This window comes from Procambarus clarkii, chromosome 13, assembly GCF_040958095.1.
Source record: "Procambarus clarkii isolate CNS0578487 chromosome 13, FALCON_Pclarkii_2.0, whole genome shotgun sequence".
NCBI classification, from domain to species: Eukaryota; Metazoa; Arthropoda; class Malacostraca; order Decapoda; family Cambaridae; genus Procambarus; species Procambarus clarkii.
In genome coordinates, this window is record NC_091162.1 from 43602788 (window position 1) to 43625890 (window position 23103).

A 23103-nucleotide genomic window follows, 5' to 3' on the forward strand; every position below is an offset into this window, starting at 1 on the left:
TTAAAAATCTATATGTCCGAAGAAAGGAAGATGTTGCCGTTAATGTGACAACATTTAAAAATATATATATCTTAAGTTAAATAAATAATACCACCTTATCGCCGGTGTCCGGACACATGAAAATTACCTAGGTATCAGTATCCAGCCAGGCGGGGATCACAGGCTGCACAATACTGATAAATTATGTAATGCACTACTTGTGGTCGATCTCGAACCCATTTATGATGTGACGACTTATAGTGAATTTTGTAACTAGCTCATCAAGATTGTAACTTGCTTAGCTAAATGAATTGTGGGATTCAGTCCAGTTATTTTCTTTCTTTATTATGCACCCCATAATACCCATCCCGTGGGCGGTGGTGTAAAGGATTACAGAGGCACATAATCGGTTCAGGAACTGAACCCCCTAGTTCGTTTAGCTAAGCAAATAACAATCTTTTGACGCTAGTTACAAAATTATTAATGTACACATACTTATGCATACATGTACATATACATACGTATACATACACATACATATTTAATCACCTACACAAATACACACATCAGTAATCTTTGTGTCACAAGTGATCAGCAAGAGGCTCACAACAGACACTATACAAGGCACTTTACATTTGCGAGGAGTCGCACAGTTACTAGTCTTGCTCCACACCCACCCAACTGGGCGGCAGCTTTACAGTCATGTGCTGCATACATACCCAACTGGGCGGCAGCTTTACAGTCATGTGCTCCACACCCACCTAGCTGGGCGGCAGCTTTACAGTCATGTGCATGCATTACCTACAGTAAGCAAATTTTGGATACTTCGCTAAGGTTTCGGGCAGCACATCATTATGAATGAAGTACTTACACATTTCATGGACACTATTGAAGTTGTTATCTTTAAATTCCGCGATTTTTTCACATTCCATTATATAATGACGCAAAGTATGCGAATAGTTCTGCTGACAGAGTTTACATTTAGTCAAATCTACATCATCAGATGTTACAAATTCCCAGAGGTACTTGTAGCTGAGCCTAAACCTAGCAGTGGTAACATCTAGAAGTCTGCTAACATTATTGGATGACCCATAGACGAGCGATTCATCAAAGTTTATACAATATTGTGAAATTGAGAGTCAGTGTAGTAACATAAATTGGTAAATCATAAATATTGTAAGTTAAGAATCTGATGCATGTGTGTGTTTTTTTTTTTTGGGGGGGAGGGGGTTATACCCTTGGTAAGCGAGAGTGGAAAGTAACCTTAGACATTCTGCGGTCAATGTGGGGGGGGGGGGAGGGGGAGGGAGGGTGGGAGAGTCAAATCCACCCTCCAACATCTGGGCATAGTACCACCAGCCTCCACAATACTCCATCAGCCTCCAGCTGATGCTTGCAGATGCTTCATCTAACCTCACTTATGTCACACATTAACCTACAGTTCCTGTGATATTTAAACTCCTCATCACAGTGGCGTCTCACCAATATAAACTGTATTGGATTTTGTCCCGAAATAGCTGTATGCTGACTGGACGTCTATGCATGCATATATGTATGTATGTATGTATGTATGTATGTATGTATGTATGTATGCATGTACGTATGCATGTATGTACGCATGCATGTATGTATGGATGTATGTACGCATGTATGTGTGTATGTATGTGTTTACTAGTTGTGTTTTTACGGGGGTTGAGCTTTGCTCTTTCGTCCCGCCTCTCAACTGTCAATCAACTGTTTACTAACTACTTTTTTTTTTTTTTTTTCCACACCACACACACACACCCTAGGAAGCAGCCCGTGACAGCTGACTAACTCCCAGGTACCTATTTACTGCTAGGTAACAGGGGCATTCAGGGTGAAAGAAACTTTGCCCATTTGTTTCTGCCTCGTGCGGGAATCGAACCCGCGCCACAGAATTACGAATCCTGCACGCTATCCACCAGGCTACGAGGCCCCAACATTATTGCCAACAGCATTTGGTGTTCCCAGGCGGTCACCCATCCAAGTACTAACCAAACCCAACGTTGCTTAACTTCGCTGATCGGACGAGAAGCGGTGTTCTCAACGTGGTATGGCCGTTGGCGGAGGGAGGGTGTATGTATGTATGTATGTACGCATGCATGTATGTATGTATGTATGTACGCATGCATGTATGTATGTATGTATATATGTGTGTATGTATGTATGTATGTATGTATGTATGTATGTATGTATGTATGTATGTATGTATGTATGTATGTATGTATGTATGTATGTATGTATGTGTGTATGTATGTATGTATGTATGTATGTATGTATGTATGTATTGTGACGGTGTTCCCCCCCTTATATTTCTCCCACGCCTGTAGTAAGAGTCATGTCCACTTTACCCAAGCGTTCTCTACGTCGCAGGCATCAGTTTGGTATATGTGGGGGAATGTAGTGTTCTCGGAGTGCCGAGAAATTTATAAAAGAAGAGTATTTTGGGCTGTGGTTTAGGCCCTTTAGGAAGCCAATATGGCGCTGGCTCTTCTGTTTTGCAGCCAAAACTGTGTGACGTCAGTGACACCAGATTGGTCACCGACAGCGACGTGGCACAGGGAGCCAATGAAAACCTCCCGTGGCGAATATGACGTCACGAAGGAAGGGGGGTCCGGTCATCGCACCGCGCTGGCGCCATCAGTCTAAGACAGCACGTCAAGGAGGTCGGACGTGCGCTGGGGGGGGTCCTGTCAGTTGGACAGTTTACCCCGTCTCCGGAGGACTTACGCATCACCCGTGGTCTGCCAACACCTGTGGGGTCTTCCTTCGTTCATGTGTTGAACTGAAGAAGGAATTGACGGGATATTGAGCAACAAGTGCTCCAGGAACAGGTGTTGAGCAAGAGTGGAGTCTAGGCAGTGACGTATGTGACGGCTGATAGCTCCACAGTGATGACGTAGTTGATGAGCCAATCCTCCGTGAGGGAATCAGTCTGACACGACACGTCAAGGAGGTTGGACGTGCGAAGATTGGTCCTGTCAGTTTGACAGTTGTTTCCCGTCCCGTGGATTTTACGCGTCACCCGAAGTCTGCCAGTACTCTGTGAGGTCTTCCTTCGTTCATGTGTTGGACCAGAGAGGGAATCGACGGGATATTGAGCAACAAGTGCTCCAGGACAGATACTGTGCAAGAAAAAGTGAAGTCTGTGCAGTGATGTATGCGACGTCTGAGGCAGTTCACCCGTTTGTGACGGCGTAGTGGCTGAACCGAGCCACTGGGAAGCAGAGGAAGAAGGAAACTATTTGGGAATCCGAACGACTGCAGCCGAGACGTAGGCGGGCAGCCGTAGCTGGGAGGAAAAGTTGACGGCCGGGAGACCGACTCCAACCCTACAAGAAGTCGAGGAGGAGCACGGACCTGCAGTGAAAAGGCACAGAGACGACGCGCTTATGGTGGGACGTTGATTGAGTTCCTGTAGGACACGACAGTGTGTGTGTGGGGGCGTTCCCTACACGAGGCAGGAGCCAGGACCAGGAGCTACAACTCAACTCTCATCGGAGGATAGGTGGAAGTAGGTGATTCTAGTTTCCCTCCCAATTCCCCTTTAGTCAGCTATATTATTTAGCCTGAGTATTTTGTATGTCGTGAGCAAGGCTCACCTATGTCACAGTAAGGCACCAGTGTGCAGAGTGGTACTATAAAGAGTACTCACGATATTTACGATTATTATTGGTGTATGCAGGCACCCGGAGTAATTGATGAATTTACTGTGTGGATAATGTCTTTCATGAGACTTTAATGTGATCATATAGTGAGAGAAAATATATATATAATTATGTCAGTGTTTGGAGTTAGGCTATGTGCCCAGTAACTATGTTATTACCATTATTGATGTCTGACTCATCCATATATATATATATGTCTATGCTCGTGTATTGAATAATCATTCATGTGTGCAGTGATTAATTGTGTTATCGCCCACGAAAGGAATTACTGAGAACTCCAGTGATATATATATACTTGCATCCGTTATCATTAAACGAAGGGCAGTGTGTAATACTATGACAGTGAATTATTGTCACATTTAATATAAAAATGTTTGATTGAGCCCAAGATCAGTGTAGCGAAGTATTTACGTGCTAATGTCGCAAATATTGTGTGTTCGAACTTCTAGTGATCTTTGAGAACTTAAAGAAATTGGCGTGTCACGCCAAGCAAACAGATAAAGTAACATTCGCGCGGGGGGTAGTCGCCCAGCTGATTTTGACATTGACGAGAGGGGGAGTGTTGCCAGCTTAGTGAGTTCATATTATATGTGGGAACGAACGACTCCCGCCTGAAACAGCTGTTTGCTTATTGATATAACCTTGTGATGTCTTTGAATGAGTTTTAAGTAAAATACAAAATACATTGGTGTTTACATCATCCCCTCCATATTTCTTGTGGCTATATAATACCTGAAAGCAGAGAGTGATAGGAGTAAATACCTGCCTGATATCAGATCTATTGAGTGTGTCCTTGCCACTGTTACCACAATTCAACAAAACCACTGACGTGTTACTGGATACCGAAAACAGCAGTTGGCGACCTTGTGGCTAGTAGTAGAGCCCTATGACAGGGCGGGCATACAATAGTTAAGTGAACAAGTTGTGTTCCCACTCCTTCTCGATCAGAGGCCGGTTGGGATTGACTGGGATACACTCCTGGCGTACAGTGGCGCTGCAAGGATAGAGTGAAGACCCGCAGGGCTACGATGAGTGACCTTGAGTATACTGTTGCTCACCCGAGTAAACCCCGACAGTATGTGTGTATGTATGTATGTATGTATGTATGTATGTATGTATGTATGTATGTATGTATGTATGTATGTATGTATGTGTGTATGTATGTGTGTATGTGTGTATGTGTGTATGTATGTATGTGTGTATGTATGTATGTATGTATGTGTGTATGTATGTATGTGTGTATGTATGTATGTATGTATGTATGTATGTATGTATGTATGTATGTATGTATGTATGTATGTGTATGTATGTATGTACGCATGCATGTATGTACGCATGCATGTATGTATGTATGTATGTATGTATGTATGTATGTACGCATGCATGTATGTACGCATGCATGTATGTATGTATGTATGTATGTATGTATGTATGTATGTGTGTATGTATGTGTGTATGTGTGTATGTGTGTATGTATGTATGTGTGTATGTATGTATGTATGTATGTGTGTATGTATGTGTGTATGTATGTATGTATGTATGTATGTATGTATGTATGTATGTATGTATGTATGTATGTATGTATGTATGTATGTGTATGTATGTATGTACGCATGCATGTATGTACGCATGCATGTATGTATGTATGTATGTATGTATGTATGTACGCATGCATGTATGTACGCATGCATGTATGTATGTATGTATGTATGTATGTACGCATGCATGTATGTATGTATGTATTCCCAATCACGTTAAGGACTCCCCCTCTATCATCCAATTTAAGAGAAAAACAACTATGTACTAAATAATCAACTCCTTTGTAACTTTAATTATGCTGACCTTCCTATCTGTATTCAGACTGTGCCTACCATCATTATAGGTGATTATAACGCTAGGCATAGGAATATTGGTAATTCGCAGTTCAGTAATCGTAACGGCAACCATCTGTTGTCACTATTAGGTAGTCACGATGATGCACAGATTGTGGGTGACCTTGAACCGACGAATATCTACGGAGGTATTCTTGATCTATGTCTCGGTGTCAACGTCTCCCACACCGTGTGCGCCTCGTCAATAGTGCCAGATATGGCGTCTGATCATCTGCCCATATTTGCCACTGTAAGCATCGGAAGCTCTATCCTTCCCAGTGGAGTGTTCAAGCGGAAGAGGCTGGATGTGCCCATTGATCAACGAGACAATCTTGTTGCTCATGTGTCAGATTGGTGCAGTTCATCTGAGCCTTCATCAGTTGAAGATTTTAACAATGAGCTCACAGGTACTATACCTGGTTGATACCTGGTTGATACCTGGTTGATGGGGTTCTGGGAGTTCTACTCCCCAAGCCCGGCCCGAGGCCAGGCTCGACTTGTGAGAGTTTGGTCCACCAGGCTGTTGCTTGGAGCGGCCCGCAGGCCCACATACCCACCACAGCCCGGTTGGTCCGGCACTCCTTGGAGGAATAAAAATAAACTATCAACCAGTTTATAGAATCACTTGATCCATCGTCCAGGCCACGGAACCCAAATTACACTGGTCATAGCACTTATGCTTATTATAATGATTCTAAATTGCATGCACTAAAACGCACTGCCAGAATAATTGGACTAGCTTGTAGAAGGACCCGCACTGCTGAAATGCTTCGGCTCTTTCAAGCGGCTCTGGCTAAGGCCAGGGAACGTATGGTGGAGCTGAGGTAGACAGACTGGGAAACTTTTGTCCGTGGTCTCAATTCTCACACGCCCATGCCACTAAGTCGGGCATGGAAGGATATCAACAAGATCAAAGGGAAAAATGCTGCAGAGATCTCGTACCCTAATCCTCTGCACAGAGCAAATGAGCTTGTTGATGCTTGGGCCACGACTTCCAGCTTTGACAGTCTTCCTCTACCCACACAGAATGAATTAAATAATAGATATACTGATAGGGCAAGGCTCCTTGACTTCATGCGTCATCAAGAGGATGACTGTGATATGCTTTTTACTGAATACAAACTAGACTCTGCTCTACATAAAGGCAAAGCTACGTCACCTGGGGAGGATGGAGTTACTTACGTCATACTGCATATGCTTCTGTTAGTTCCAGGGAATCCCTTGCTTCAGTTGTATAATATGAGCAATGTAACTGGGGAGCTTCCTAAGTCCTGGACCAACAGTCTTATTATTCCCATTCCTAAACCTCACCAGCCGAGTACTTTTCGCCCAATCTCCCTCACTAGTTGTCTATAAGTGTCTTGAGAGGATGGTTCTCAACCGTCTCCTTTACAAAATTAATAATATGTTGTCTCCCCAGATATGTGGCTTTACGCATGGAAAGAGTGTACGTCACTGTATTACCACATTCCTCACCCTGCATACTGATAGGTCATATACCACTTTCCTAGATCTTAAGTCAGCCTTTGACATTGCTAACCCACACGTCATTCTGAGCGAACTTGCTAAAATGAATGTTGGAGGATGGCTTCTACGGTGGATAAGAGGCTATCTATCCAACAGGAAGTCATCTGTACTGTTCCAAGGGCATAGGCGTGTAACGAGAGATTTTGAACTTGGGACTCCACAGGGAGGTGTCCTCAGTCGTACTCTGTTCAATGTGTTTATCAATGCACTTTTAAACTTAGTAACTAGAAGGTCCAGCGAACACATCATTAGCTATGTGGATGATATACTGATCCACACCAATGGGTATACCAACACCCAAAATGTTCTGAACTCTGTATTGTACACATGTCAGGAACTAGGCTTAGTCATCTCAGTAGAGAAAACAAGGATCCTGAACCGACACCCACCCAGACGGAGTGGGGCCGTTCGCAAAATGCAGTTGGATGATGGCTCTCTGCTCGACTATGTTACCAGATACAATTACCTGGGCTTGTGGTTCTACTGTACCGCAATGTTTTAGCCAGACTGGGTCGCCAATGTAGAGAGAGGCTCCGTACTCTCAAGGCTGTGGCAGGCAAACACAACTGTACCGTACAGTGTTATATATTTATTTCAGTTTGAACAATTTTTAACATTAAAGGATAAATCTTTTAATTGGTTGAAATTGGTTTTAACATTCGAAATCTAATTTGTTGATGTTAAATAATATAAGGTTCAAATTTATTAAGATACATACTTTAAAAACTATTTCTATTTGATACCAACAGTATCACGTTAAGAGAAGCGTCTCGCCTTGCTAACCCAAGTATAAAATATATAAAGAAACGGTGCAACTGTACTGGTATCTGCAGTACAAATATATGTCCCTATTTAAAGAAAAATAAACTGCACCAATCACTGCCATTCCTCACACCAATGCAACAATAAGGAGAGTGATAACAGTGCTTCACATTCGACAATGTTAAATTATTTAACAGATGACGAGATAATGAACATTGGAACAAATGTACAGCTCTCTGACCTTCACATAAAATCTGCATGTGACCTCATCAAACAAACTGTGCCAAGCGTAGAAGGCCTTCATGACCCAGCGTTGTAGCGGGACCTCTCCTGGCCAGTTACAATTGGTGAATTTATTCAAATTATTCAAGTTGATGGTTGTCATTGGGTCACCGTTTCCAACATTGGAGTAACGGGACAAATTAACATATACGACACCAGGCATAAATTACCATCCAAATCTGAATACGCTTCACTTTGCGTTAACCATTGGACGTCCTAATGATTAAGGTTCCCAAAAGGACTTAATCAAACCTCAGTGGATATTTTTACTCTCCCTCTCTCTCTCTCTCAGAGCATCCCAGATGTGTTGTATGTGGGTGCTGAAGTTCAGTCTCTTGTCTATGTATCGGTGAAGGAGCTTTCCATAATTGTTATTGCTAATGTTTACTTGTAATACTGGGTATACATCCAGTCCAGTGTTCTTACCCTCGACCGCGGCGAGGGTAAGCCGCGGTCGTATGGTCTGAAAACCACAAATATTTACAATGGGGGTGGGGGAGGGTGGATAACGTTTCCTCTTCAAGCACGCGCACACAAATGAACTATGATACTTTTCTGGAAGCACTCGTACAACATAATTTACACGATTTCCCAGGATTATTATACTTCTTACCAGTATATATACAGTATAGTACCTACGAGGTTCTCTTCAATGATATCTAAGATAATTAAAAGAACTCAAGCAAACTACTGTGGAAATGTGCAGGACAAACATATCAATTGTGACACTAGCTCTCCACTTATGGCATTTGCTTAATTTAGAAACTGTACTTGTGGTCGATCTCGAACACATGTTGTTGATGTGACGATGTGTTATGAATTTTGTGGCTAGCTCCTCAAGATTGTAACTTGCTTAGAAAAATAAATTGTGTGTTCAGTCCCTGAACCCATTATGTGATAAATTAACTAAACAAAAACTATAGTATTGCGACGAAACCTGAACTGCATAATGTAAATAGGGATTAACCAGAAAAAGAGATGTAGGTGAAGAAAAACATCAGGTAACTGTAAAGCTACCGCCCAGTTGGGTGGGTGTGGAGCAAGACTAGTAACTGTGGGACTCACCATAAATGTAAAGTGCCTTGTATAGTGACTGTTGTGAGCCTCTTGTTGAATCACTTGTGACACAAAAGATTACTGATGTGTGTATTTGTGTGGGTGATTAAATATGTATGTGTATGTATATCTGTATACGTATGAATATGTACGTGTATGCATAAGTATGTGTACATTAATAATTTTGTAACTAGCGTCAAAAGATTGTTGTTTACTTAGCTAAACGAACTAGAGGGTTCAGTTCCTGAACCGGTTATGTGCCTCTGTAAGCCTTTACTTCACCGCCCACGGGATGGGTATTATGGGGTGCATAATAAAGAAAGAAAATAACTGGACTGAATCCCACAATTCATTTAGCTAAGCAAGTTACAATCTTGATGAGCTAGTTACAAAATTCACTATAAGTCGTCACATCATAAATGGGTTCGAGATCGACCACAAGTAGTGCATTACATAATTTATCAGTATTGTGCAGCCTGTGATCCCCGCCTGGCTGGATACTGATACCTAGGTAGTTTTCATGTGTCCGGACACCGGCGATAAGGTGGTATTATTCATTTAACTTAAGAGATATATATTTTTAAATGTTGTCAGATTAACGGCTACATCTTCCGTTCTCGGACATATAGATTTTTAAGATTAATTAAAATATATGGAAACTAATTATACAATTTATTGGCTGGTGTGCAGGGCTTCACACTCTCAGAGCTAGCCATCAAGTAACTATCAAAACGCATATATCTTCGTTTTCACTTCAGTTATATTTATGACAAAGGATTTTAAATGTAGCCTATATTTCTACCTTTCTAATGACATAAATACTTTCGTTAATTACAATATCTAGATCAAACTAACATTGATTTTCAAAGGTTGTATATTTTCCATCAATGGAGAGCATCAGCCAAGAAGCCTTCTTTAAAATATGAATATCTTTCCTCACCCAATAAGATCTAATCTCTGAATAAAACGCAAAAAACGACTTGATTGTAACCTATCCACCGCTGCCCATTGGATGGGGGAGAGGGGGTTATGTGTAGGATAAACATATCAATTGTGACACTAGCCCTCCATATATGTCAGTTGCTTAAATTATAAACTGTACTTGTGGTCGGTCTCGAGCCCATTGCTGATGTGACAATGTGCATTGACTTTTGTAACTAGCTTACCAAGATTATAACTTGCTTGGCTATATGAATTGTGGGGCTCAGTCCCTGAGCCTATTGTGTGCCTCTGTAACACTCCACTATCGCTCATAGGATGGGTATGGGGTGCATAATAAATGAACTAAACTAAGCTCTGCCTTTTTGATAACATATACAATTATAAGCTTTATTTGTGAATCTCAATTAATTTAACAATATATCACAGAGCCTGTAGGGTTCGGTGAGATGAGCGAAGAGACATGGGAGATTTTACATAAGTACAGTTTATGGCAGTTTCAGTAGCGAACGCATGTCAACGAATAACGAGTATATATAACAAAACTATTGTCCTATGAAGTCGATTTAACTTCCAAACATATATTTTTTAATAAACGTTAAATGTTTTCTGGCTAGTTATGTTATTTGTGATAATTTGTGCAGAGAAGTGCGACAACTGGATATGCCAACAAACACTTTCCAAACAACGATATATCTTGGATAAGTCGCTCCACAACATTGACGCTTGGACCGTCGACTTCCTTTGATGCTACTTATTTCATAATGAAATTATATTAGTTTGGAGTAAATATATGTTTTCTCATGTTATGCATTCAACACCCACATTATAGTGAGTAAATATACCATATTACTTCATTACTTAAATAATGCTCGGAGGGTTGAGTAGCTTTGGGTTTTTAGTGGACAGAATCTCCAATAGATGGGGCGAGAGTCGCCCCATCTCTCTCGGCCGAGCAAGAGTCGAAACTTAATTTAAAATTGATATATCTTTGTTCTCGAACATGATATATTTCATTTGGTGCAATCATAATAATGTTCATATCTTGGTCTTTCAGGAGGCATATAAGATTTTAGGCTTTATTAGCGTATCTTTGTTAATTATACAATATATCGGCAAGTGCGTAGGCGTCTGCACTCCATGCCCGACAAGCTACTGAGAGCTACTATAAAAACATATGTATCTTCACTTGAGCTATAAATGTCAATGGTAATGTATTTAAAATGAAGCTCTTATTTCTATCTTGCTTAAGACATATAAAACATTTGTGTTTATTAACGAATTTACGTGAAATAAACATTGATCTGAGAGAGAGTTGCTCTGTCGTTCAGTCTGTACGGGGTGGGAGCTCCATAATTTTTAAAATACATGTATCTTCATTAGAACTTTAAATATGTCTATGGTAAAGTGTTTTAAGTGAAGCTTATATGTCTGCCTTTCTTGAGACATATAAAACATATATGTTTATTAACGAATTCACGTGAAATAAACATTGTTCTGAGAGAGAGTTGCTCGGTCGATCAATCTGTCCGGGGTCGGAGCTCGGCTATTATAATAGTACACGTATCACAGGTATTTAGAATGAAGCTTATAAGTATATCTTTCTTGTGACATATAAAACTCTTACGTTTATTAAGGAATCTGCGTGAAATAGGCATGGTTCTGAGATTTCCTGCCCGAAACGCTTCGCGTACTAGTAGCTTTACAAGACTGTAATTACCATATTATGTATCCTCACATTCCCAATGTACCTTCTTGTATATGCATAAATAAATAAATAAATAAATGTTGCGGTTTTCGAGCTCGACGAGCGATGAAAACTGCCCCTTTTATAAAACTACAAATATCAGTTTTACTTAGAATATTTGTCTGGTAGAAGTTTTACATATAGATCGCGTTTTTGTCTTTCTTCTGACTAATAAATAATTTTGGTTTAATAAGTCATCAAGATGTTTTCAACAATATTCTTTCGGCGTTCGTCTTTTCCAACATGGGCGACCCTTTTGGAAACGCGATACTTGGGTTAACCCATCCCACAGTTGGGCCAGTTTCCATTATGGTTCGGAACAACACTACCCTCATCTACTCTAACCCCAACCCACATACACCAAATGATGTTGTTAATAATGAACTAAAAAAAGCCCACTTATGGATGTCAACCAATAAACTAACACTTAACATAGAAAAGACCTACTACATTTTATTTGGAAGCAAATCTACAAATGCAATTCAGCTTCAGATAGATTTTGTAAACATTAGCAATAAAAATGATGGAAAGTTTCTTGTCCTAATCCTAGACAAGAGACTCAACTTCAGCACCCACATACAACACATAACTAAGAAAGTCTCTAAAACAGTTGGTATACTCTCCAAAATCAGATATTATGTACCTAACTCTGCTCTCATCTCTACATATTGTGCACTAATCTATCCCTATCTTAATTATGGTATCTGTGCATGGGGTTCAACCACTGCAAACCACCTCAAGTCCATCATCATCGAGCAAAAATCTGCTATCAAAATAATAACAAATTCTACTTTCAGACAACACTCAGCCCCCTTGTTTAACTCCCTTAACATGCTAAACATAATCTCACTCCACAAACTTTCTTGTGTCAATTACATTTTCAAAACCCTGTTCTTAAACGCAAATCCTGCTCTGAAACTTTCCCTTGACAGATGTAATAGGACCCATTATCACCACACCAGAAATAAATATCCCTTTGATATCCCCAGAGTCAAACATAATCTGTGTAAACACTCTATGCAAATAAACGGACCCAGTCTATGGAACTCACTCCCTAATGAATTGAAAAGCTGTCCAACTTTTGCGTCATTCAAAAACAAAACTATAAAGTACCTAATCTCATCTGCATAGTTTTTTTCATCTTGTTGCTTTAAAATTGCACTGTATCTATTGCTACCCAATCTCCCTATCTTTATGTACCCAATCCGAACATCTTTACCATCGTGATCATTGCTGTCTTCTTATATGTGCTATCAATCTGCTGTACGGTGTCTGTTAATCTTGTTTAAATTACCAATCAAGTTGACAATGTAATCAACCAGAGCTTTAATAAACCAATGAGCTTTAATATACTTACTATTCTCTCTCTCATCTCAGTTTTTTTTCTTGCAATGTATCTGTTATAATTTTATTAATTCTGCTAGAATATACCTACTTAAAATTATCTGTTAGATTAAGGACCTGCCAGAAACCCTGCGCGTACTAGTGGCTTTACAAGATTGCAAATACTATGCAATGTATTCTCTCTAACCCAATGTACCTTCTTGTATATAAATAAATAAATAAATAAATAAATATACATTGACTTGCATTCACTATGTAGTTATATATTTTTCAAGTATTTAAAATGGGTTATGAAAATACACACATTGGTACATTATTGCAAAGGTATAATACTATATACATATATATATATATATATATATATATATATATATATATATATATATATATATATATATATATATATATATATATATATATATATATATATAAATAGTTGCAAGTAGAGCAACAAATATTTTACATTGAACAGCAAATGGGATTGGAAAAGCAGTATTGCCACCTCTGCTATACAGAAAAAAATAGACCCCAGACACACCCTGTGGGTAGTAATGGACCCCAATACCGACACTATGAGGGGTAGTGGACCCCATAATAATACTATGAGCGGTAGTGGACACTATACAAACACTATGGGCGGTAGTGGACACTATGCAAACACTATGGGCGGTAGTTGACTTCATAGCGACCGTGTGGGCGGTAGTGGACCCCCTGCTGACCCTGTGGGCGGCAGTGGACCCCCTACCATTCCAACCCTGTGGGCGGTAGCGGGCCCCTACCGACCCTGTGGGCGGTAGTGGACCCCCTACCGACCCTGTGGACCCCATATCGACCCTGGACGGTAGTGGACCCCCTACCGACCCTGTGGGCGGCAGTGGACCCCTCTACCAACCCTGTTGGCGGCAGTGGACCCCCTACCAACCCTGTGGGCGGTAGTGGACCCCTACCGACCCTTGAACGGTAGTGGACGCCCTACCGACCCTGTGGGCGGTCGTGGACCCCTTACCGACCCTGTGGGTGGCAGTGGACCCCATACCGACCCTGTGGGTGGCAGTGGACCCCATACCGACCCTGTGGGTGGCAGTGGATCCCATACCGACCCTGTGAGCGGTAGTGAACCCCCTACCGACCCTGTGGGCGGCATATGACCCCCTACCAACCCTGTGGGCGGTAGTGGACCCCCAACCGACCCTGAGGGCGGCAGTGGACCCTATATACTAATCCTGTTGGCGATACTGGACCCTATACTCATCCTGTGGGCGGCAGTGGACCCTATATACTAATCCTGTTGGCGATACTGGACCCTATACTCATCCTGTGGGCGGCAATGGACGCCATCCACATCCAGTGGATGTTATTGGACCCCATACTTATTCTGTGGGTGGTTGGAGCCCCATACCCATCCTGTGGGTGTTAGTGGACGCCATACTCATCCTGTGGATGGTATTGGACCCATGCCCTTCCTGTGGGTGGAAGTGGCCCCCATACCCATCCTGTGGGTGGTTGTTAGCCCCATACCCATCCTGTGGGTGGTTGTGAGCCCCATACCCATCCTGTGGGTGGTAGTGGACACCATACACATCCAGTGGATGGTATTGGACCCATGCCCTTCCTGTGGGTGGAAGTGGCCCCCATACCCATCCTGCGGGTGGTATTAGACCCCTTACCCACCTAACAGGTAGTATTGGACCCTATACCCATCCAATATTTGGTATAGTAGACACCATACCATGCTGTTTGCAGTAGTTTACCCAATAAACATTCCAACGTAACATCGTTTTCTGTTAGCGTTCCTACAAAACATTCTTTAAAGATTTTTAAAGCACAAACTATGGTATAAAATATTGATTGGTGAAGCACTGTTATTCTATGTAATAATTTATAGTGCTTATTATAATTTACTAAGAACAACTAATATTTCTCAAAACAAAACTACGAGCCTTCAATAGGATATAGCTGATCTGTAATATTATAAGAGCATGGACAATAGAAGGTAAATTTCACAACCCATGTGGGACATGAAAACTACAATTTTCATTATAATTGAACCAATCACGACTATTCTGCTATCTACGTTGATGGACGGGTACTGTGAGACGTAAATTGGTACGTGAGGAAGAGTTTGGGCCTTGGTAAAAAAGGTAACTGGGAATATATCACATATGTACTAAATCACATTCAACATATTGACTTTAAGCATTAAGTCATATATGTGCTGTCTTGTGTGAGAACGGGTTGTATTAAGGGGTGTGAGGCGTGGAGGAGCGTTGTGTGAGGCGTTGAGGAGCGTTGTGTGAAGCGTGGTAGAGGCGTGGTAGTGGTGTGGTGTAAGGCGTGTTAGTGGCGTGGTTAGAGGCGTGTAGTGTCGTGGTGTGAGGCGTGGTGTAAGGCGTGGTAGTGGCGTGGAGTGAGGCGGAGTAATGGCGTTGTGTAAGGCGTGTATTGGCGTGGTGTAAGGCGTGGTAGTAGCCTGGTGTGAGGATTGTAGTGGCGTGGTGTGAGGCATGGTAGTGGCCTGGTTTACGACGTGGTGGTGGCGTTGTGTAAGGCGTGTATTGGCGTGGTAATGGCGTGGTGTAAGGCGTAGTAGTGGTGTGGTGTGAGGCGTGGTAGTGGTGTGGTATGAGGCGTGGTAGTGGTGTGGTGTGAGGCGTGGTAGTGGTGTGGTATGAGGCGTGGTAGTGGTATGGAGGGAGGCGTGTAGTGGTGTGGTGTGAAGCGTGGAAGTGGTGTGGTGTGAGGCGTGGTATGTGGGCGTGGAAGTGGCGTGGTGTGAGGTGTGGTAGTGGCGCGATGTGAGGCGTGGTAGTGGCGTGGTAGAGGCGTGTAGTGGCGTGGTGTGAGACGTGGTAGAGGCGTGGTAGTGGCGTGGTAGAGGCGTGTAGTGGCGTGGTGTGAGCCGTGTAGTGGCGTGGTGTGAGGCGTGTAGTGGCGTGGTGTGAGGCGTGTAGTGGCGTGGTGTAAGACGTGTAGTGGCGTGGTGTGAGGCGTGTAGTGGCGTGGTGTGAGGCGTGTAGTGGCATGGTGTGAGGCGTGGTAGTGGCATGGTGTAAGTCGTGGAACTGGCGTGGTGTAAGACGTGGTGTGAGGCGTGTAGTGGCGTGGTGTGAGGCTTGTAGTGGCGTGGTGCGCGGCGTGGTAGTGGTGTGGTGTGAGGCGTGGTAGTGACATGGTGTGTGGCGTGGTAGTGGCATGATGTGAGGCGTGGTGTGAGGCGTATAGTGGCGTGGTGTGAGGCGTGTAGTGGCGTGGGTTGAGGCGTGTAGTTGCGTGGTGTGAGGCGTGATAGTGGCGTGGTGTGAGGCGTGGTAGTGGCCTTGTGTAAAGCGTGGTGTGTGGTGTGGTGTGAGGCGTGGTGTGAGGCGTGGTAGTGGCGTGGTGTGAGGCGTGGTAGTGGCGTGGTGTGAGGCGTGGTAGTGGCGTGGTGTGAGGCGTGGTAGTGGCCTTGTGTAAAGCGTGGTAGTGGCGTGGTGTGAGGCGTGTAGTGGCGTGGTGTGAAGCGTGGTAGTGGCGTGGTGTGAGGCGTGGTAGTGGCATGGTGTGAGGCGTGGTAGTGGCCTTGTGTAATGCGTGGTAGCGGCGTGGTGTGAGGCGTGGTAGTGGCGGGGTGTGAGGCGTGGTAGCGGCGTGGTGTGAGGCGTGGTAGTGGCCTTGTGTAAAGCGTGGTGTGAGGCGTGGTAGTGGTGTGGTGTGAGGCGTGGTAGCGGCGTGGTGTGAGGCATGGTAGTGGCGTGGTGTTAGGCGTGGTAGTGGCGTGGTGTGAGGCGTGGTAGTGGCGTGGTGTGAGGCGTGGTAGTTGCGTGGTGTGAGGCGTGGTAGTGGCGTGGTGTGAGGCGTGGTAGTGGCATGGTGTGAGGCGTGGTAGTGGCGTGGTGTGAGGCGTGGTAGTGGCCTTGTGTAAAGCGTGGTAGCAGCGTGGTGTGAGGCGTGGTAGTTGCGTGGTGTGAGGCGTGGTAGTGGCGTTGTGTGAGGCGTGGTAGTGGCCTTGTGTAAAGCGTGGTAGCGGCGTGGTGTGAGGCGTGGTAGTGGCGGGGTGTGAGGCGTGGTAGTGGCGTGGTGTGAGGCGTGGTAGAGGCGTGGTGTGAGGCTTGGTAGTGGCGTGGTAGTGGCGTGGTGTGAGGCGTGGTAGTGGCGTGGTGTGAGGCGTGGTAGTGGCATGATGTGTGGCGTGGTAGTGGCGTGGTGTGAGGCGTGGTAGTGGCGTGGTAGTGGCATGGTGTGAGGCGTGTAGTGGCGTGGTGTGAGGCGTGTAGTGGCGTGGTGTGAGACGTGGTAGTGGCGTGGTGTGAGGCGTGGTGTGCGGCGTGGTAGTGGTGTGGTGTGAGGCGTGGTAGTGACATGGTGTGTGGCGTGGTAGTGGCATGATGTGAGGCGTGTAGTGGCGTGGTGTGAGGCGTATAGTGGCGTGGTGTGAGGCGTGTAGTGGCGTGGGTTGAGGCGTGTAGTTGCGTGGTGTGAGGCGTGGTAGTGGCCTTGTGTAAAGCGTGGTAGCGGCGTGGTGTGAGGCGTGGTAGTGGCGTGGTGTGAGGCGTGTAGTGGCGTGGTGTGAGGCGTGGTAGTGGCGTGGTGTGAGGTGTGGTAGTGGCGTGGTGTGAGGCGTGGTAGTGGCCTTGTGTAAAGCGTGGTAGCGGCGTGGTGTAAGGCGTGGTAGTGGCGTGGTGTGAGGCGTGTAGTGGCGTGGTGTGAGGCGTGGTAGTGGCGTGGTGTGAGGCGTGGTAGTGGAATGGTGTGAGGCGTGGTAGTGGCCTTGTGTAAAGCGTGGTAGCGGCGTGGTGTGAGGCGTGGTAGTGGCGGGGTGTGAGGCGTGGTAGCGGCGTGGTGTGAGGCGTGGTAGTGGCGGGGTGTGAGGCGTGGTAGCGGCGTGGTGTGAGGCGTGGTAGTGGCCTTCTGTAAAGCGTGGTAGCGGCGTGGTGTGAGGCGTGGTAGTGGTGTGGTGTGAGGCGTGGTAGCGGCGTGGTGTGAGGCATGGTAGTGGCGTAGTGTTAGGCGTGGTAGTGGCGTGGTGTGAGGCGTGGTAGTTGCGTGGTGTGAGGCGTGGTAGTGGCGTGGTGTAAGGCGTGGTAGTGGCATGGTGTGAGGCGTGGTAGTGGCGTGGTGTGAGGCGTGGTAGTGGCCTTGTGTAAAGCGTGGTAGCAGCGTGGTGTGAGGCGTGGTAGTGGCGTGGTGTGAGGCGTGGTAGTGGCGTGGTGTGAGGCGTGGTAGTGGCCTTGTGTAAAATGTGGTAGCGGCGTGGTGTGAGGCGTGGTAGTGGCGGGGTGTGAGGCGTGGTAGTGGCGTGGTGTGATGCGTGGTAGCGGCGTGGTGTGAGGCTTGGTAGTGGCGTGATGTGTGGCGTGGTAGTGGCGTGGTGTGAGGCGTGGTAGTGGCGTGGGGTGAGGCGTGGTAGTGGCGTGATGTGTGGAGTGGTAGTGGCGTGGTGTGAGGCGTGGTAGTGGCGTGGTAGTGGCATGGTGTGAGGCGTGTAGTGGCGTGGTGTGAGGCGTGTAGTGGCGTGGTGTGAGGCGTGGTAGTGGCGTGGTGTGAGGCGTGGTAGTGGCGTGGTGTGAGGCGTGTAGTGGCGTGGTGTGAGGCGTGGTAGTGGCATGGTGTGAGGCGTGTAGTGGCGGGGTGTGAGGCGTGGTAGTTGCGTGGTGTGAGGCGTGGTAATGGCGTGGTGTGAGGCGTGGTAGTGGCGTGGTGTGAGGCGTGGTAGTGGCGTGATGTGAGTCGTGGTAGTGGCGTGGTGTGAGGCGTGGTAGTGGCGTGGTGTGAGACGTGGTAGTGGCCTGGTGTGAGGCGTCGTAGTGGCGTGGTGTGAGACGTGGTAGTGGCCTGGTGTGAGGCGTGTAGTGGCGTAGTGTGAGGCTTGTAGTGGCGTGGTATGTGGCGTGCAGTGGCGTGGTGTGAGGCGTGTAGTGGCGTGGTGTGACGCTTGTAGTGGCGTGGTCTGAGGCGTGTAGTGGCGTGGTGTGAGGCGTGTAGTGGCGTGGTGTGAGGCGTGTAGTGGCGTGGTGTGAGGCGTGTAGTGGCGTGGTGTAAGGCGTGGTAGTGGCGTGGTGTAAGGTGAGGTAGTGGCGTGGTGTGAGGTGTGGTATGGCGTGGTGTGAGGCGTGTAGTGGCGTGGTGTAAGGTGTGGTACTGGCGTGGTGTGAGGCGTGTAGTGGCGTGGTGCGAGGCGTGCTAGTGGCGTGGTGTAAGGCGTGGTAGTGGTGTGGTTTGAAGCGTGGTGTGAGGCGTGGTAGTGGCGTGGTGTGAGGCGTGGTAGTGGCGTAGTGTGAGGCGTGGTAGTGACATGGTGAAAGGCGTGGTAGTGGTGTGGTGTGAGGCGTGGTAGTGGCATGGCGTGCGGCGTGGTAGTGGTGTGGTGTGAGGCGTGGTAGTGACATGCTGTGCGGCGTGGTAGTGGCATGATGTGAGGCGTGTAGTGGCGTGGTGTGAGGCGTATAGTGGCGTGGTGTGAGGTGTGGTAGTGACGTGGTGTGAGGCGTGGTAGTGGCGTGGTGTGAGGCGTGGTAGTGGCGTGGTGTGAGGCGTGGTAGTGGCGTAGGGTGAGGCGTGGTAGTGGCCTGGTGTGAGGCGTGGTAGTGGCTAGGTGTGAGGCGTGGTAGTGGCGTAGGGTGAGGCGTGTAGTGGCGTTGTGTGAGGCGTGGTAGTGGCGTGGTGTCAGGCGTGGTAGTGGCGTGGTGTGAGGCGTGGTAGTGGCGAGGTGTGAGGCTTGGTAGTGGTGTGGTGTTAGGCGTGTAGTGGCTTGGTGTGAGGCGTGGTAGTGGCATGGTGTGAGGCGTGGTAGTGGCGTGGTGTGAGGGGAGGTAGTGGCGTGGTGTAAGGCGTGGTAGTTGCGTGGTGCGAGGCGTGGTAGTGGTGTGGTGTGAGGCATGGTAGTGGTGTGGTGTGAGGCGTGGTAGTTGCGTTGTGTGAGGCGTGGTAGTGGCTTGGTGTGAGGCGTGGTAGTGGCATGGTGTGAGGCGTGGTAGTGGCGTGGTGTGAGGTGTGGTAGTGGCGTGGTGTGAGGCGTGGTAGTAGCTTTGTGTGAGGCGTGGTAGTGGCATGGTGTGAGGCGTAGTTGTGGCGTGGTGTGAGGCGTGTAATGGCGTGGTGTGAGGCGTGGTAGTGGCGTGGTGTGAGGCTTGGTAGTGGTGTGGTGTTAGGCGTGTAGTGGCTTGGTGTGAGGCGTGGTAGTGGCATGGTGTGAGGCGTGGTAGTGGCGTGGTGTGAGGTGTGGTAGTGGCGTGGTGTGAGGCGTGGTAGTTGCGTGGTGCGAGGCGTGGTAGTGGTGTGGTGTGAGGCATGGTAGTGGTGTGGTGTGAGGCGTGGTAGTTGCGTGGTGTGAGGCGTGGTAGTGGCGTGGTGTGAGGCGTGGTAGTGGTGTGGTGTGAGGCGTGGTAGTTGCGTGGTGTGAGGCGTGGTAGTGGTGTGGTGTGAGGCGTGGTAGTTGAGTGGTGTGAGGCGTGGTAGTGGTGTGGTGTGAGGCGTGGTAGTTGCGTGGTGTGAGGCGTGCTAGTGGTGTGGTGTGAGGCGTGGTAGTAGCATGGTGTGAGGCGTGGTAGTGGCGAGGTGTGAGGTGTGGTAGTGGCCTTGTGTAAAGCGTGGTAGCGGCGTGGTGTGAGGCGTGGTAGTGGCGGGGTGTGAGGCGTGGTAGCGGCGTGGTGTGATGCGTGGTAGCGGCGTGGTGTGAGGCTTGGTAGTGGCGTGATGTGTGGCGTGGTAGTGGCGAGGTGTGAGGTGTGGTAGTGGCGTGGTGTGAGGCGTGGTAGTAGCATGGTGTGAGGCGTGGTAGTTGCGTGGTAGAGGCGTGTAGTGGCATGGTGTGAGGCGTGGTAGTAGCATGGTGTAAGGCGTGGTAGTAGCATGGTGTGAGGCGTGGTAGTGGCGTGGTAGAGGCGTGTAGTGGCATGGTGTGAGGCTTGGTAGTGGTGTGGTGTGAGGCGTGGGAGTGGCGTGGTGTGAGGCGTGGTAGTGGCCTTGTGTAAAGCGTGGTAGCGGCGTGGTAGTTGCGTGGTGTAAGGCGTGGTAGTGGCGTGGTGTAAGGCGTGGTAGTGGCGTGGTGTGAGGCGTGGTAGTAGCGTGGTAGAGGCGTGTAGTGGCGTAGTGTAAGGCGTGGTAGTGGCGTAGTGTAAGGCGTGGTAGTGGCATGGTGTGAGGCGTGGTAGTGGCGTGCTGTGAGGCGTGGTAGTGGCGTGGTGTGAGACGTGGTAGTGGTGTGGTGTGAGGCGTGGTAGTGGCCTGGTGTGAGGCGTGGTAGGGGCCTGGTGTGAGGCGTGGTAGTGGCGTGGTGTGAGGTGTGGTAGTGGCGTGGTGTGAGGCGTGTAGTGGCGTGGTATGAGGCGTGTAGTGAAGTGGTGTGAGGCGTGGTAGTGGCGTGGTGTGAGGTTTGTAGTGGCGTGGTATGAGGCGTGTAGTGGCGTGGTGTAAGGCGTGGTAGTGGCGTGGTGTGAGGCTTGTAGTGACGTGGTGTGAGGCGTGGTAGTGGCGTGGTGTGAGGCTTGTAGTGGCGTGGTATGAGGCGTGTAGTGGCGTGGTGTAAGGCGTGGTAGTGGCGTGGTATGAGGCGTGTAGTGGCGTGGTATGAGGCGTGTAGTGACGTGGTGTGAGGCGTGGTAGTGGCGTGGTGTGAGGCTTGTAGTGGCGTGGTATGAGGCGTGTAGTGGCGTGGTGTAAGGCGTGGTAGTGGCGTGGTGTGAGGCGTATAGTGGCGTGGTGTGAGGCGTGTAGTGGCGTGGTGTGAGGCGTGTAGTGGCGTGGGTTGAGGCGTGTTGTGGCGTGGTGTGAGGCGTAAAGTGGCGTTGTGTGAGGCGTGGTAGTGCCGTGGTGTAATGCGTGGTAGTGGCGTGGGGTGAGGCGTGGTAGTGCCGTGGTGTGAGGCGTGTAATGGCCGGTGTGAGGCGTAGTAGTGGCGTGGTGTGAGGCGTGTAGTGGCGTTGTGTGAGGCGTGGTAGTGGCGTGGTGTAATGCGTGGTAGTGGCGTGGGGTGAGGCGTGGTAGTGGCTTTATATGAGGTTTGGAAGTGGTGTGGTGTTAGGCGTGGTAGTGGCGTGGTGTTAAGCGTGGTAGTGGCGTGGTGTTAGGGGTGGTAGTGGCGTGGTGTGAGGCGTGGTAGTGGCGTGGTGTGAGGCGTGGTAGTGGCGTGGTGTGAGGCGTGGTAGCGGCGGGGTGTGAGGCATGGTAGTGTGTGGTGTTAGGCGTGTAGTGGCGTGGTGTGAGGCGTGGTAGTGGCGTGGTGTGAGGCGTGGTAGTGGTGTGGTGTTAGGCGTGTAGTGGCGTGGTAGGTGCGTGTAGTTGCGTGGTGTAAGGCGTGGTGTAAGGCGTGGTGTAAGGCGTGGTAGTTGCGTGGTGTAAGGCGTGGTGTAAGGCGTGGTAGTGGCATGGTGTGCGGCGTGGTAGTGGCGTGGTGTGAGGCGTATAGTGACGTGGTGTCTGGCGTGGGAGTGGAATGGTGTGAGGTGTGGAAGTGGCGTGGTGTGAGGCGTGGTAGTGGCGTGGTGTGAGGCGTGGTAGTGGCGTGGTGTAAGGCGTGGTAGTGGCGTGGTGTGAGGCGTGGTAGTGGCGTGGTGTGAGGCGTGTAGTGGCGTGATGTGAGGCTTGTAGTGGCGTGGTATGAGGCGTATAGTGGCGTGGTGTGAGCCGTGTAGTGGCGTGGTGTGAGGCGTGGTAGTGGCCTTGTGTAAAGCGTGGTAGCGGCGTGGTAGTTGCGTGGTGTAAGGCGTGGTAGTGGCGTGGTGTAAGGCGTGGTAGTGGCGTGGTGTAAGGCGTGGTAGTGGCGTGGTGTGAGGCGTGGTAGTGGCGTGGTGTAAGGCATGGTAGTAGCGTGGTAGTGGCGTGGTAGTGGCGTGGTGTAAGGCGTGGTAGTGGCGTGGTAGAGGCGTGTAGTGGCGTAGTGTAAGGCGTGGTAGTGGCGTGGTGTAAGGCGTGGTAGTGGCGTGCTGTGAGG

The 23103-nt window shown here is 47.8% G+C and overlaps 1 non-coding gene across 1 annotated transcript; it reads right to left on the reverse strand.

The window, feature by feature from the left end:
• Positions 1–1946: 1946 nt before the first annotated feature.
• Positions 1947–2065, reverse strand: LOC138364563 (5S ribosomal RNA). The gene has a single exon (XR_011228436.1). It is a non-coding gene; the product is annotated as a 5S ribosomal RNA (ribosomal RNA).
• Between the last annotated feature and the right edge of the window lie 21038 nt (positions 2066–23103).